This window comes from Podarcis melisellensis, assembly GCF_964234715.1.
Source record: "Podarcis melisellensis genome assembly, chromosome: 8".
Taxonomy (NCBI): domain Eukaryota; kingdom Metazoa; phylum Chordata; class Lepidosauria; order Squamata; family Lacertidae; genus Podarcis; species Podarcis melisellensis.
In genome coordinates, this window is record NC_138540.1 from 45,467,572 (window position 1) to 45,484,487 (window position 16,916).

Here is a 16,916-nt window from a genome sequence, read left to right on the forward strand (position 1 = left end):
TGTCCCTTCTGATCTAGCCCAGGAGTAGGGAACCTAAGATGCTCCAGATCATCCCGTAGGCCATGCTTTCTGGGACCCAAGTTTCTCCACCCTTGATCTGGCTCCTCTGCTTAATAGGAGGCTGAGACATACACATCAAGAAACAAGCAGGGTTGCCCACCCCCCATGGATGTATAGATTTGCTCTTAGTGGTTGTCTAGAAAGTGCAGCCAGGCAGCCATCTTGCCATTCCCGCAGGAAATTAAACAGGAGACTCTTACTGATTGGCTAACAGATGCTAGGCTGCTTCCAAGCCATTTTTTGCACATCTCCCCTCTCCCCTCTCATCCAGGTAAACAAACTGGCACCAAAGTGTGCAAAGTAAGAGGGATTAATGTTGTGTCATTTGAAAGACATTAATACTATGAAGAATCAGGACAGCTTCAGGGACTCACGTGGAAGTCACTGTGTCCTTTGTACTGTTTATCTTTGGTGTTTGCAGGCTGCTGATTGCCTTTCTATCTGCCTCCCTGCGAAGTGGTGGTGTCAACACTCCCAACCAAAATAAACTGTCCTGACTAACAAAACGGGATAGACACTCTTCTGGCTTAGCGGCGAAGGCTTTTAATAGCAACCCTTTGATTTCAGATATAAAAACAGTGAGCTATTTTTGGTGCAAAGAGCCCAGGAGACTTTCGTGAACGTTGGCCTGTGACCACTTTCACATATATCGCTCGGGACTGTCTGTCAAAGTTAACTGTGGTCAAGAATGCATTTACTCTGGCCCAGCAGCCTACAACCTTTCCAGGCACACAGGGCACCATCTCAGTAGGAGCGGCAAGGTCCAAAGGCCCCACTCTTGGGAGCATTCAATATGAAAATAAAACACCACAATGTTTGTTATGGTTGTTTCTTTTTATGTCTCTCTCACAACAGTGACATGAAGACAAATCCATCACTACCAGCAGTTTTGGTTAGGGTATGGACTAGGGGCTCAAAGTATGTAAGAGCCTTCTAGTTGCTGGCAACAAGATCTGTGGCTCCTTGTTCTCTGAAATTGACAGATTCACCCACCCCTAATTCAAACTGATGAATTTTAGTCATAGGTATAATATGTACACCGGTCAGCTGTTGCAGAGTTTTCTGGAAAATCTCTAGCAAGCAAAAGCACATGGCTTCCCCTTTACTTATTGCATGAAGGGGAATCCCCAGTTCTCTTTCCAATTACCAGCATAAATAGATCTCTTAGCAGAGCTATTATGTATCAGATTACCAGGACATTCCACTTACAAACATGCTCCTTTTGCTCACTACATTTAACAGACACCAAGTCATTCTTGGTTTCTCTATATTCTTAATACTTTCTGAATAATCTGAATTTCAAAAGTATGGCCCAAAGCAAAAATATGTTTGAAGTCAAAAGAACCAGGGCAGGCACTAACTGTTTTTGTAGCAAACTGTATCCTCATTTATTGAGTAGTGTCAAGTGCTTTTTGGTAAAATTCATCATCATCATAATAGTATGTTTTATATATATATATATATATATATATATATATATATATATATATATTGCAAGATCTCTGTTCCCATCTTCACAGACAACAGAACATTGCTGCTAACGTCAGCACTGTGTCAAACATACCTGGTCATTCAGGGAGCAAGAACGGCTGGCTTCATGTAACAGTGTTACTGTTAACAGTTTTGCAATGCTCTCCTATTTTCCAAGTACTTTTACAATAAACTCACTTTATATAATCTTCAAGTGGGGAAGTGCATTGGCACATAGGGAATTGGGAAACAGATCAGGGCCGACACCTCTGCTGCCAGAAAGAAAGAAAGAAAAAGAAACAGTGTCCCATGCGCTATAAAGGTTATAGGAATGTGCCCTCTGCCTGGAAGTCCTGACTTCATTTTTTTTCTTTGACCGTCGCTGATGAAGTGAGCAGCCACAAGGAAGCTCTAACGGAGGGGTGGGGGATCTGTAGCCCTCCAGATGTTTCTGAACTTCAATTTCCATCAGCCTGTACCATTCCCCATGTTTACTGAGGCTGGTGGGAGTTGCAGTTCAACAACATCTGGAGGGTCAAAGGTTCCCCATCCCTGCTGTAAGGCCAGATAAAGAGTGTTCTAGGGTTATAAACATTGTTCCACTGCCCAGCCTTTTGTGGAAGCCACCCTCTCCCCCACCCAAATTTAAGAGAAGTCTGCTCTTGGGTTTTGCAGCAGAAGCCAGCTTTGCACAGAGCAGAGACCCTGTGTCCATCACAAAACTGCATTCCCTCCTCAAGCAAGATTGTGCACCACACTAATTGACAGGTCTTCATGTCCGTCTTGAAGACACAACCTCCCCCTTTTCTTGCAGCTGTTTTCAAAGTGTTAAAAAGAAAAGTTTGATGAGATAAACATGAAAAGTGCTTAAATCAAGTATGGGACAGCGTAAGACCGGGAAGCTGTATATGTGCCGTGACAGATGTGAAGACAAGGGAGCAGAGTTTGAACTGGAAAACCTGACAGCCGCTCCTGTCTACAAGTACATATGTAGGCAGCTCAAGGGAATAACGTTGCTGTCATTTGAAGCCTCTCTTTAGAACTGGCATAACTTGGCCTGGAACAGTGGATCATAATTCTCTGGAGCAGATCACTTTGGCTTACCCGGTAGTTGGCTCACACACTACCTTTAGGGTGGGAAGAGATGGCTGTGACACTGACTTCTGCAAGCTTGAGATGTGAGCTAAAACAAGTGTCTAGGAAATAAAATAATTTTAATCCGGCCAGACTTTCAGAGCGTTGTCACAGAAAACCATGGCAAGGCTGCCATCCTAAGCATGTTGAAGCCTCTCCAAGTTCAATGGGGCTTACCTCTGAGTTAACATGCATAGGTTCACTTCATGCATTCTGATCAGTTCTGAGATCTGCCAAAGGCTCCTTCACTCAAGATGAACTCCTAAACTGAAGCCCCTTAAAAACTAGTGTTGCAATGGAATTTGTGAATGACAAGCTTTTTGACAATATTCTTCTATCATGAACTGGAATTTCTTTTTGGTTCTATCTATAGAAACACACACAGCCAGCAACTACTCACTGCAGAATGCAGAAAACAAGATCTTTTGTGCACCAAAATAAATTATGGAGTTCCGTCAGAAAATATGAGATGATAGTAGTGCTGAAAGAGGGAAATGAATATTTCTGGCTCATTTATAATTTATGACCAAATTGTTAAAATGGAAATGGCAGCTAACAAAGCCTGATCAAAATAACTATTCCTTTGAGCTCATAGCCAAGCAGAAATGTAAGCTTTGCTTCCATCCATAATTTATCCAATTACTCTTTAAATGGGAAGCCTGGAAATAGGCCTGCTTACCCACAAACTTGTAAATAGGAGAAGGAATAATGAAGTCTAGAAATTATGCAAATTGGCACATGCCAGTTTAAGGACGTTGTTCCATTTGTTTGATGACTTGATTAATATAGTGGGAGATAGTGGGAGTCTTCCCATCCCAGTTGCAGCTGTGTCTCCCATACAATCTGATGGAGTGGTGAAATTGATTAGACCATATTGCATGCAGCTTCTGGTCTAGTTAATTTCATTCCTAAGGGAAACTAAGGAAAGAATGTTGAATGACAGTGCTTTGAATTATTTGTACGGTTTGGTTCTTTTTCCTTTTTAGAGAATTACATAGGTGAATATGTAAATGAGCATAATCTTTCACAAGAAAGTGTTTCAGGAACAATTCAGACAAATTTTTAAATGTCATTCGTTCCCAGGGAGAAGATACTGGTACATACGGTAACTGTGGCTTAATCATGCTCCAGGCAGCGAGTGATTGACTATAGTGGAACAATAGGCATTGTTTGTATTCATTTATTTATTACAGAACATATTTCCCATGGATGAAGAGTTCTGGATAACTTAACAACATGTCACATTTTTGTGACATTTTGGTTGGTTCTATTGTATGGAAACAAAAAGAATAGTCATACTTCTCCAAACTGCACTTCTCCAAAATGCGCAACCCATTTCTCCATCAAATAATTTGTGCAGAAATGTGTAAATTAGAGCAAAGTATCCATAAACATTTACCGTATTTTTCGCCCTATAGGACACACTTTTCCCCCTCCCAAAATGAAGGGGAAATGTGTGTGCATCTTATGGGGCGAATGCAGGCTTTTGCTGAAGCCTGGAGAGCGAGATGGGTTGGTGCGCACCGATCCCTCTCGCTCCCCAGGCTTCAGGAAGCTATCTGCAAGCCTTCACGCCAGTCTCCCAAGGCTTGCGGAGAACTGTCTGCATCCCGAAGCCTGGGGCGTGCTGAGAAGCACGCCCTGGGCTTCGGGCAGCTCTCCGCAAGCCATGGGAGCCTGGCGCGAAATCGCTGAGAAGCATGCCCTGGGCTTCGGGCAGCTTTCCGCAAGCCGTGGGAGACTGGCGGGAAGTCGCGCCGGTCTCCCAAGGCTTGCGGAGAGCTGTCTGCATCTCGAAGCCCGGGGCGCGCTAAGTAGTGTGCTCCGGGCTTCGGGCAGATATCTGCAAACCTGGGGAGACCGGTGCGACTTCCCGCCAGGCTCCCTAGGCCTGTTCTGGGGGCTGGGGTCAGGGGAAGCCCGGGCTTCCCCCGCCCCAGCCCTGTGCTGGGGGGGGGAAATAATTTTTTTTCTTTATTCCCCCCCCCCAAAAAAATAGGTGCGCCCTATGGGCCGGTGCGCCCTATGGGGCGAAAAATACGGTATATATTGTCGAATTGACATATAAAATGCATTATAAGAGGGAAAATTATTGCAAAAATGTGCATTTTAGGTGAAATTTGTACTAAAAGGCTGGTGTATTTTTATGAGAACTAAAAAAAAAAACTGATACAAAACTGGATTTAAGTCTGGAAAAAATGAGAAACAGAGAGAGACCAAACTCAACAGATTGGTCTATCCCTTGGCATAATACAAAATCATCACCAAAGTTCTGAGCTTAAACTCTACAGCAGGTATTAAAACAGCCTTGGCATTTCCAACCATATCTGGAATTTTCTTTACATGAAATATAATTACATGAAATTTGATGTGACATTTCAACACCTTAGAAACTCCTGCCCCAAATTTAAATAGCAGAAAATTGTTAAACAGGCTCGAAACTAAAGTTGTTAATCTTGAAATGACACATTATTTTTTTACCTCTTTCTCTGAAACATTATTTTTCTTCTGCTTGTCTTTGTGAGCAGGATGAATAAAAGATGAATTGACAAGTGGAGCCCTCTTAAGTATTTATTACTAGCCGGCAATGAAGATGGCAGGGGAATGTTTCTAAAAGCCTGTGCAGAGATACAACTAAAAAATTTATCATATTAACCATCCCATCTAAAAAAGGAAATGAAAGTAACTAGAAAGATTCCTTCCAGCTCAATATTAAGGCTATTACAAGTGGCTCCCGCAACAAACTTTTGCAGCATGGTGTGCCTGTTCATGCCTCAAGTCAGTCAGCCTAGCTGTCTTCCAGGATACAGTGGTATCTTGGTACTCGAACGGCTTGGCTCCCAATCAAATCAGCACCTAAACGCCGCTAACCCAGAAGTAATTGTTCCGATTTGCAAACTTTTTGGGAAGCCAAACATCTGACGCAGCTTCCGCTTGAGTGCAGGAAGCTCCTGCAGCCAATCGGAAGCCGTGCCTTGGTTTTCGAACGGTTTCGGGAGTTGAACAGACTCCCAGAATGGATTAAGTTTGAGAACCAAGGTACCACTGTACTCCATTCCATCCTCCTCCTCCCCCTGCAATGTTCAGCAGAATTCTGCAGCTGCTGAGTGTTGTGTCTTCACTGGGCTGTGCTTGGGGTCTACCTCCTCAGAGTTTTCCACATTAAGAAATAATAATCCTGAAAATGCTGGGGTTCCCCTGAGTGTGCTGATACTTCCCTTTTGTGTATGGGTGGCACTCTTTGGGCTGCATAAGAGATGGCTCCATATTGAAAATGGAGCGAAAGGTAGAACAGGCCCATCCTTTGTTACCTAAGGAACAAAAGCACCACAAGTTTAGCCTGGGACCACACAGCCGCTGAGTGACTCAACTTGCTATCAACTGTAGCCTGCCAGATGCTGGATGGCAGCACTTGCAATCCCAGGCAGGGAGCATGAGCAGGACATTTAGTGCAGGATTTATAAATACACAGAGCCAGAGGGAGCTTTTATTTGACAGGATTCATATACCACTTCATCATGAAAACTCTGACCCTTACTCACATGTAGATGCTTAGGCTTCCTCTTGGAATTTCAGCAACAGTTAACACCAGCATACCTTCCAAGCGTCCCATTTTAAGTGGGATGCTCATGGTTCCTTTGAAGGCACCCCAGGCTCTGTCTTTGCCCTGGGGTGCCCCGATTTCATGCAGCCTGCGGACAGGGGCTGCAGAAGCAGCTTATGCGGTAGCAGCGGGAAGGAGGCAGGAGAGCTTCTTCCCTTCCACACCAACACAGCACCCTTCTTCTCTACAGCAACACCCATCAGCCCCGGAGAGAGGGGGGGTGTTGCTTGCACTTGCACTTGCACCCCCACCCAGGATGCCCTCCTGCGGCTGCCGCAGCGTGGGCTTTCTAAGGATGCCTCAGGTTAGCGTGACACAAGGTGAGGCGGCAGTGGCGGAGGAGGCAAGATGGTGTGGGGGTGTGGGTGTCCCAATTTGCCTTCCTGAGATGTTGGAGGATCTGCACTGTGACAGCGGACTGAGCAGACACACAGGTCACCTTGTCACAGCCCCCCAACTATGGAGGGATGTATCTATTTCTTTATAGCAATTACTTATTAATGTGTGTGTATGTATGTGTGTGTATATCCTCTCTGCCCAGAACATTGGAGGCTATACACCACACCCCCTCAACAGTATTTATAGGAACTCAAACACTGAGATCCTGCTCTGTTCCAGTAACAAGAAGCCGAAAGCACCAGCCTGAAGATGACGAGTGAGACCTCGTCGAAACGTCGCCTAGACACCCCAACTTTTACACGGGAAGACACCCGAGGACACCAAAACCTGCATATATATATATATATATATATATATATATATCAGCATATGCAAATGTTGGTCTTTTTGGAAGGGGTGGGTCAAAATATTTCCTCCTTTTGAGTGAAAGGTAAGTGGCCACCTGGACAGAGTTTGTTTGGTTCAGTACCATTAGCTCTGATGGGACTTAATCTGCACATGTTTCACCCATATTTAAAGCAAGCATCATTCCCCAAAGAATCCGGGGAGCTATAGTTCACTCCTCGCAGAGCTGTAATTTGCAGCACCCACAACAAATGACAGTTCCCAGGATTCTTTGTGGGGTGTTGTGTGTTTTAAATGCATGGCGTGGCCGTGGCCAATGTGTGCAGGATGTCTCGTTCCCAAACTCCAGACTACAGACATCCAATGCTGTATAGCAAGCAGCTTAAAAACCCCCCTGTGTTTAAGAAATCATGTTAGGGTGTAGCATTGGGGAGCTGCGGTTCAGGAATAACAGTGAAAAAGCTCCTTTCTGGGTGGGTTAAAATAAGCACACAAATAACATGAAACAAAATCTGTAGCGAAGGCTGTGGCCCAAAATAAAACAAAATATTTTAAAACTCTGCGTGCAGAGAACATTTTGCTTCTAAAGCTGGCCTTCTGTTGCCTACCCCCTGCGGTAGAATATTTAGCCTATAAACTAATCCAGCCCCAGGAAAAGGACAGGAAACTGTCAGGGTGCCATAGGACTATCCCTAATGCTTGGTATTTTCACAAGTCACTAGCCTCCCCTTGCTGTCTACACATTTTCAAGCTTTCTTGCACAGCCAGGAGAATCCCACCCCCATTTTAAAAAGAACTATTCATTTTACAAGTTGTGAAATTATGCAGCAGATACCAGATTACAGTACGTCATTACATAGTGAACACACATCAGTAAACATAAGCAGAGCCCCGTTGGATCAGACTAATGATCTTTCTAGGTAAAAGTAAAGGACCCCTGAATGGTTAAGTCCAGTCAAAGGCGACTATGGGGTGTGGCGCTCATCTCACTTTCAGGCTGAGGGAGCCAGCATTTGTCCACAGACAACTTTCGGGATCATGTGACCAGCATGACTAAACCGCTTCTGGTGCAACGAGACACTGTGGCTGAAACCAGAGCACACAGAAAAGTCGTTTACCTTCCTGCCACAGTGGTACCTATTTATCTACTTGCACTGGCATGCTTTCAAAGTGCTAGATTGGCAGAAGCTGAGACAGAGCAACAGGAGCTCACCCCATCAGCAGGTGACCTTCCGATTGGCAAGCCCAAAAGGCTGAGTGGTTTAGACCACAGCGCCACCCGCGTCCCGCTAATGGTAGACCATACTTGATTGCCATCTTCTTCCACATCAATCTGCCCATGTACAAAGGCCTAAAATGGAGACACTTCTTTAAGTGATCCCACTATCAAAAGTAAGACACGTAGGAACCAAATAGGGTGCCTGTTCGGTGATGGCAATACAGGCGCCAGCTCAATATGGAAAGAAGGAAAACCGGGTTCTCCTCCCCTGTTTATTGCAAGTCTACCTATTCACTGCAACACATGCATGCTTTTTTTTTTTTTCATTTTCCACTGCAGCATGGGTGTTTTTCGGACATTTAGAAACAGGTACATTTTGTACTTGAATTGAAAGTGAAGTGTGAATTGGCCTCTAGCAGCGCCATCTGAAAGTTTACTTTGCCCATTCTCTGTGAACCTCTCCCATGCCAAATTAAATGCTGACACCTTGTGGCTGGTCCTTGCTATGCCATCTTCAAGATCTTCCCAGAAGATACTAATGAGCAAGTGAACAGCATAAAACATGTCAGAGTCTGCAACTATAAGGCCCTGTTGAAATGGCCATGAGATACACAGCATCTACATTTATGTGGGTTCATCCCACACCACTGCTATATCATGCAAATGCCATAGGGCTAGCCTAGGCTTTGCATATAGGCTTGAAATGCAGGGAGGTCATTCCCTCCTGCTGTGTTTCAACTCACATTCTTAGATTGCTATACAGACCAAAGAGTGGGCAGAGATGTCTTCACCCAATGCCCATTACCCAATTTCTCTGTCTGCAGAGAACTCCAATTCATTAACTCTGTCATCTGCTCATGTGCAATGGCTACCTGAAATGTACACAACTCAGCTTCACCATAACTTTCTATCTTCAAAAGCTGGTCTGAGGGAAAGCACATCCAACAGGGATAGCTCTCAAGAAGCTGGAGGATATCTATGGTTTATGGCTAACATCATGCATAAAGGACCCTTAGGTGCAGTCGTGGCCGACTCTGGGGTTGCGGCGTTCATTTTGCTTTATTGGCTGAGGGAGCCGGCATTCAGCTTCCAGGTCATGTGGCCAGCATGACTAAACCGCTTCTGGCGAACCAGAGCAGCACACGGAGGCTGTTTACCTTCCCACCAGAGCAGTACCTATTTATCTACTTGCACTTTGAGGTGCTTTCAAACTGCTAGGTTGGCAGGAGCAGGGACCGAGCAACGGGAGCTCACCCTGTCGTGGGGATTCAAACTGCCGACCTTCTGATCGACAAGTCCTAGGCTCTGTGGTTTAACCCACAGTGCCACCCGCGTCCCAACATCACGCATACTCAGCATCAAACACCAAAGGTAGGGGTGCACTGGAGGCTGGAGCTGGAGTAAGCAGTAATGTGTACGCAGCTTACAAGTCAGGAAGCCCCAGTTCTAATCTCTCCTCTACAGAATGCTCACTCAGTGCCCTTAAGCCAGCCCATTTCACCCTCCCTTCTCAAGTTTCATTATGGGGGGATAGTAACACTAACTTGGAATGCAATTAGATAATATATGTGAAGCCCTTTTAATACTTGAAAGCTCTATGCAAATACTAAGCATTACTATTATGCTTTTTACTATCCAGCTGATCTCAGCCACAGGAGAACGATCCCCTTAAATGACGCAACAGCTCTAGGAAACACTCTCATGGAAAACTAGCTTGCAGGGATGGGCACCCTCAGGTGTTTGTTTAGTGTGCAGGTGGACACTATGATTTGTGCCCATGATGCTAACAGTCATGTGCCTGCCAGAGGTTCTTTTGGGGGGGGCACTGCTTCATTCCCAATTTCCTGCTGAAATCGCATAACTTTTCATGCCACAAATATTCTGGGGGAGTCGTCCCCCCCCCCGATTTGTTGTGCTATAGCCCCTCGAGACAGAAATACTGTGGTAGCACTGGGGGAGCATTGCAGAACAATTAATAAAGCGGAATAAATCCACCACTAATGCCCTACTATTGTGTCAGGAACATGTTACAAAATACACATGCAGTAAAGCACCCATCTGGAGGGACCCTAAATCTGCATAAACTTCCTTTTCTTTTTTAAAATTATAAATCAGGATATGTTTTTTAAATACAACATACCAAACATCCTCTGCCTTTTCTCTGGACAAAGAGTTAAACTATGTTGGACCTTTACTCAGCAGTATTAAATTAGCTCACTCACCACATAATGACAGTGAGAGCATTTATTTAATAACACCTCCATCCCTGACAAATCTATAAATTTGTCTCTTTGTGACTAGCATAAAGGACAATTGCTCACCAAGCCACCTCCACCACTACAATTATCCTATTGTGAATTGCAAACAGAGAAGAAGCTAACAGAGAAAGTACAAATGAGACCACATTCCTCTCATTTCTTAGGTTCCTCCAAGCTTTAGTCCTTATTTCTCACTTTCATTAGCTTCCAGTTTGCATCCAGACCCTATTCAAATAGCTGGTTTCACCCTATAAAACTTTACATGGCTTGGGCGTTGGAAGAGCAGCAGCAAGGATCATTCAGTTAGTAGGTGTTTGTTGCCTAGCAGCCAGAGTGGCATGATCCTTGCAAAGTGGTCTGATCTCCTAGATTGTTCTGAAGTCTCCCCCTCTGCCTGTTGTTGAATATCTCCCTGCTCTCAACTAAAGCTATCAATAAGACAGAACCCCTATGTTTATTTCTCCTCTTGCTATTTACCATTTTTGCTCAGTTAATCCAGAAAAGTATACAGTGGTGCCCTGCAAGACGAACGCCTCGCAAGACGAAAATCCCGCTAGACGAAAGGGTTTTCCGTTTTGGAGGCGCTTCGCAAAACGAATTTCCCTATGGGCTTGCTTCGCAAGAAGAAAGCCCATAGGGAAATCTCCGGGGACCTCTTTTAAATGCTGGCGGTGGGGAGCAAAGCCTTCCCCCCCCTCCGGCCTTCAGAAGAGGTCCAGGGGGCTGAAAGGCTTTGCTCCCCACCGGCAGCATTTTAAAAGCAGTCCGGGATAGCAGGGAAGCGCTTCCCGCTATCCCGGATGGCTTTTGAAGGCAGGCGGGGGGGAGCTGTCCCGGACGGCTTTTTGCAGCACGTTTCTCCACTGTCCCGGACGGCTTTTGAAGGCAGGCGGGGGGGAGCAAAGACTTTTGCCCCCCGCCCGCCTTCAGAAGAGGTCTTCTGAAGGCCGGCGGGGGGCAAAAGTCTTTGCTCCCCCCTGCCTGCCTTCCCGGGAGAGCGGAGTGCAGCGCGTTTCTCCGCTGTCCCGGACGGCTTTTGAAGGCAGGCGGGGGGGGAGCAAAGACTTTCGCGCCCCGCCGGCCTTCAGAAGAGGTCGGGGGACAGACTGTCCCCAGACCTGGTCTGAAGGCGGTTTCCATAGGAACGCATTGATTGATTTTCAGTGCATTCCTATGGGAAACCGTGCTTCGCAAGATGAAAAACTCGCAAGACGAAAAGACTTGCGGAACGAATTAATTTCGTCTTGCGAGGCACCACTGTAGTTTCTTTTCTCTCTGGACTCCATGTGCATTATGTAAAGTGACTCTGATAATACCGTACTTTGGACCTCAGTGTGTGAAGAAATGCCTCTATGTACCTATGAGCTACAGGGGTCCTTCTCCAAGTGCCCCCTCAACCTGAGGGTGGCTACAAAAGAGAAGGCCTTCTCTGTAGTTGTCCCATGTAGGTGGAATACTGTCCCTGGAGAGTCCTCTCCAGCTTCTACAAGGCCTCTCTGAGGCCTTTTAACATTCCATTTTTACATTGTTTTTGAAAGGCTATTGAGGGCACTTCCAGACTATCGCTATTTCTAGGTGGGATTCAGTCACATGCCAGCAGATTCATGTTGTGCAATTGCAACAGTTTGGAAGGTCATGCACAACAAACCAGCTTCCCCCACAAAATCAGGTAAGAAAAATGATGGGGAAATGCACTGGGAAGTGTGGAATAATACTTGCTTTCTTGCAATGTCACTTAACCTCACTGCAAAAAAAATCAGGAAACAGGTTGTATTGCAGGGGGTTGGACTAGATGAGCCTTGGATTCCCTTCCAACTCTACAATTCCGTAATTCTTTAAGATTGTTTACATTCTCCTGGCCTCTGTTTTAATGGCAGTTGAACAGTTTTTAGCCCCTTCTAGTTATTTTTATATGATTAGGTTGTTTTACTATGATATGCTATTTCATTCTCTGTTTGCTGTGGGACTTTTTAGACCAAGTTGTGTATATTAATCTACATTATGGTGTGCTCCTTTTAGAAACTTAATGGTTGCACGTTACGTAGAGAATTTAGGTTATGAGGTGACTCACACATGCAAACAAATAATCAAGCAATCTCTGGATGAAACAGATTGTTCATCTCACTTCCTGTATAGAAAGAAAATTCCAGAGCAACTTTGGTTTCCATGGGAAGAGAGGGAAGCAGGGACTCATGCTTTTAAAAAATAACCTGCTTATATACAGAAATAGAAACAGCAGGCAGGAAACTAGCAAGCAGATAGGACAGCCATAAAATGAGAGTGCTGCATCAGTGGCCAAAAGCAGCAGCATGGGGTATAGATAACAGTCTGGGGTAAACCAGGTGACTGGAAAAGAGAGCCATTGGATCAGCCAGAAGTCAAGACTGAAGAGTGTCGGGATTCGGGCCAAAGGGCAAATCAGGAGATGGGGTTGTACAGCAAGCCAGAAGTCAGGTTCAAAGAATAATTAAGAATACAGAAGATGCCAGATCTCAGGCAGACCACCAAACAAGGCTCAACTAGAACAGGAAGCCCTTCTATACTTCTTCCAATGATCAGTCTGGGTGGGGGAGTCAGTCCAGGGCCTAAAGGCACTTAAGTGATAAGAAAGGATGGGGAAGAATTTTAATTCAGGTCACATTTAAAGATGAATCACCCTAATTCACTTTCTGAAATAATATGAGAACCAAAACAAAGCCATCCTTTGAAATTAGATTTTCTAAATGTTGATAATACAGTTCTCCAGCCAAGTAACGTGTACAAAATGGTACATACTTGGGTAAAGTGTCATGTATGAGTGAAAATAACATTTAAAAAATGCATTATTTTAGGGGAAATTATACTGTACAAAAGTGTGTGTTCAACAAGCTCAACAACTTTCCCCCCAAAAAGCTCAACTTTCACTTTTTGAAATATGGCAACCCTAGTTAGACCAAATTGCATTCACATGTATTCCACACTCAAATACTAATGAATTTGCATAAAAAATTAATTGCAACCTGATGTGGAAATGTGGAGAACTGGAGACTGGAGGAAAAAGCGAATATGAAAATGACAGATTCCCACATCACTACTGAGAAACTACTTCTGGCAATTCAGTGATGCACCACATGGGGCAGCTGCAAACAGATCCGGCTGCTCCCAACACCTTTCTCACCCATTTCCTACTGCATTTCATTAACCAGCTCTGCCTTACCAAATTCAGACAGCACAAACTGCTTGTTTCTGTTCTCACCATTTAGGTTAAGCATGGAGGTTCAACTCCACCATCAATTAGCAAGTTATGCAAACAACAACAAAATGGTCTCTCTTCCCTTAGCATAATAGGATGGTAAGGCCCACAACCATATTATAGTGACACTGAGCAGCAGGACTGCATTGAAATTCCCAAGCATATGTGTACTGAAGCGTGTTTATGGATGCAGGACATTCCTGCAGCAAACTCTCAGGGAGGTGTGAAAAGCTGGGGCCAAAGCAGCCTTATACCATGCAACAGCCCCAGAATCTCTTTTTAGTATCAGAGAACTGAATTCTGGAACATGTGAAGCAATGCTGAATAACTGTCAAGAAAGCACAGCCTGGGCTTGTAGTGTTAGGATCAAGCACTGGGGTTTAAGATCCTTCAGTTCTTTTGAGTTCACATCCTTATTCAGTCATTGCATGATGAAAACTGAAGGACACCTGTAGATAAAATTTTCAAGAGACTAGTATAGTTACTTTTGCATTGACATTCAGACTTTGTTGCGCAAAGCAAGCATATAAACTGGAATCCCAAGAACAGAACGAGTTCCACTCTCCCTGACATTAGCTGTTCCTATTCTGGGTTGTAGCATAGCTTCAACTGGTTGTTCCCTTCTTGTGATTGCTTTTGGTTTTTTATTGTGGTTTTGCATGTTTACCCTCTCTTGAGAATCTCTCTCTCTCTGTGTGGTAATCTAATTCAAGAAAGGCCAAAGATCTCATTCTCCACCTAATTTGGCTTTCAAGCTGTTACATATTTTTTTTAAGTGGTTTGTAAATGAGGCAGGCTAGGAGGATGATTCATATCCATTCAATTCAGAACCATTAATTAGAAAGTATATTACAATGATTTTCATTTCATCGCCATCAGAATAAGGCACAAAACACTGAACAAAGTAGTCAAATGAATTTCTTAACACATTGTGTCCCAATTATATACCTTTATTCCCAAATGTACAATATTTACAATTTAGAAAAGTATGTAAATATATTAAGTATACACATTTAATCATATTTTCTCTTCAGCTTTGCAAACCAGAGCACTAACATTCTAGCTTAACACCATCAGTATAATAAGCAACATTTTAAAATAGCAATTTACATAAAATATATTTCCCGTTGCAACAGGCACATTAGCAGTATTGCAATTAAGTTGATAAATATTGATTTCTACACCTGAATTGTTGTTCTTTGCTACTTAATGTTGTTGAAAATATAACCTTTTCTCCTAGTTGATTTTAAGCAACAATGGATTCCGAGAGCATCCGAGAGCAGAATATACTGGAAACATTTCTTGTGAGAATTGTGCAACTCCTGTTCCCTGCAGAATTGGAGTTATGCAGCTTAGTGTCACCATCTGAACCAGTTGTGACTAACAAGGAAAGCAACTGTAACGCTGTAATGCATAGTTCAATAAATACATTGAGCCAATATGCAGCAGGTGTGAAGAAAAGGTGAACTGAATTCTACGGTAGGAATCATTAGGAAAGGGATTCAGTGGTGGACCTTGGGGTCACAAATTTCAGTGGCACCCTGTGCAACGCCAAAATTTGTCCCCTGCCTCTCATGCTCCATTCTAAATAATAGTTGTGGTGCCCTCTAGGCTCTGCACCCAGTGCAACTGAACCAGTCACGTTCCTCTAAACCTGCCTCTGAGGGACTGAAAATAAAACTGCCATTATCTCAATACCTTTATAATGATCTATGTACTTAAAATTCAATGTACAGTTTTGGTCACTGCATCTCAAAAAAGATATTGTAGAATGGAAAAAAGGATACAGAAAAAGACAACCAAAATCATCAGGGGTCTGGAACTTCTTTATGACAACTGTGTATACACCATACATTTAAAGAACATATAAAGTGCATGGCTTCCCCCAAGGAATCCAGGAAACTGTAGTTTGTCAAGGGTGCTAGGAACTGAAGCTCTGTAAGGGGATCTTTGGGGAAAGTCTGGTGCTTTAAATGTATGATGTGTATACAGCTGAGGAAAGGTTACGGCATCTGGTGCTTTTAGTTTAGGGAAAAAAGGTGAATGAGGCCATGACAGAGGTGTGTTAAAAGTATGAACAGTATAGAGAAAGTGGAGTTTTTCTCCTTCTCTCATAATATTAGAACCTTGTGTCACCCAATGAAGCTGAATGTTGGAAGATTTGAGACCGACAAAAGAAAGTACTTCCCATAGCACATAGTTAAACTCTGGGATTCATTGCCACAAGATGCAGCAATGAGCATCAACTTAAGGCAGCTTTTTAAAGAATTGGACAGGTTCATGAATGACAAGGCTATCAATGGTTACTGGTTATAATGGCTGTACATTATCTCCAGTATCAGACATAGCATGGCTCTGAATACCAGGCACAACACAAGAGATGGCAATTGCACTCTTCTTGTTGGCAAACTTCCCAGAAGTACCTGGTTGGACCCTGTTTGTGCTAGATGGGCCTTTGGTTTGATGCAGCAGGGCTGCTCTTATTTTCTTATGCTATATCTGCTTGCATTACTAAATATTTAGGTTTATACAGCACAAAAATGACGTCCTTGCATAGAATTTATACTGTGCAATAAAGACACTACAGTATACAGAAATGGAGAAAAGATCATGAACAGACCAAGAAAAGCAGTAAATGAGGTGGGGAAGAGCAAGACAACAGAGCTGAAAAGTCCATAGCTAAGTGGTACAGTATATGCTTTGCTTGTGTAAGGTTTTGGGTTCAATCCCCAGCATCTCTTCTGTTAAAAGTGCTCTCAAAAGAGGGCTGGGAAAAACCCTAGAAAACCACTGATGGAGCAGACAACACTGGGCAACGTGGACCAGCTTATGTTTTTTGAAATTGTTTGGTAAAATTAGTTTTGAGGAAGACTTTAAGAGACAGGAAGTAGGCTTGTCAAACAAGGAGGTCACTGGCCTGGTTAACACATAACACTAAGCTACAATTAGTTTAAGCCATGGTTTGTTGCACAAACTGCAAGTTTACAATGGTTTGCCCCACACATGATCAAAGAAACTGTGGTTTGTTTCTCCAATGTTGCTCTTGCCTTGTGCCTTTGTAGTTTGACTAGTGTTTGGGGGGTGTATGGTGGTCAAACAAACCATAGTTAAGGCTGCTGTGTAATGGCAAGCCATAGTTAAAACAAAGCAAGGTTCATAAGCCAACAATAAAGCATGGTTTAAGATTGTAGTTTG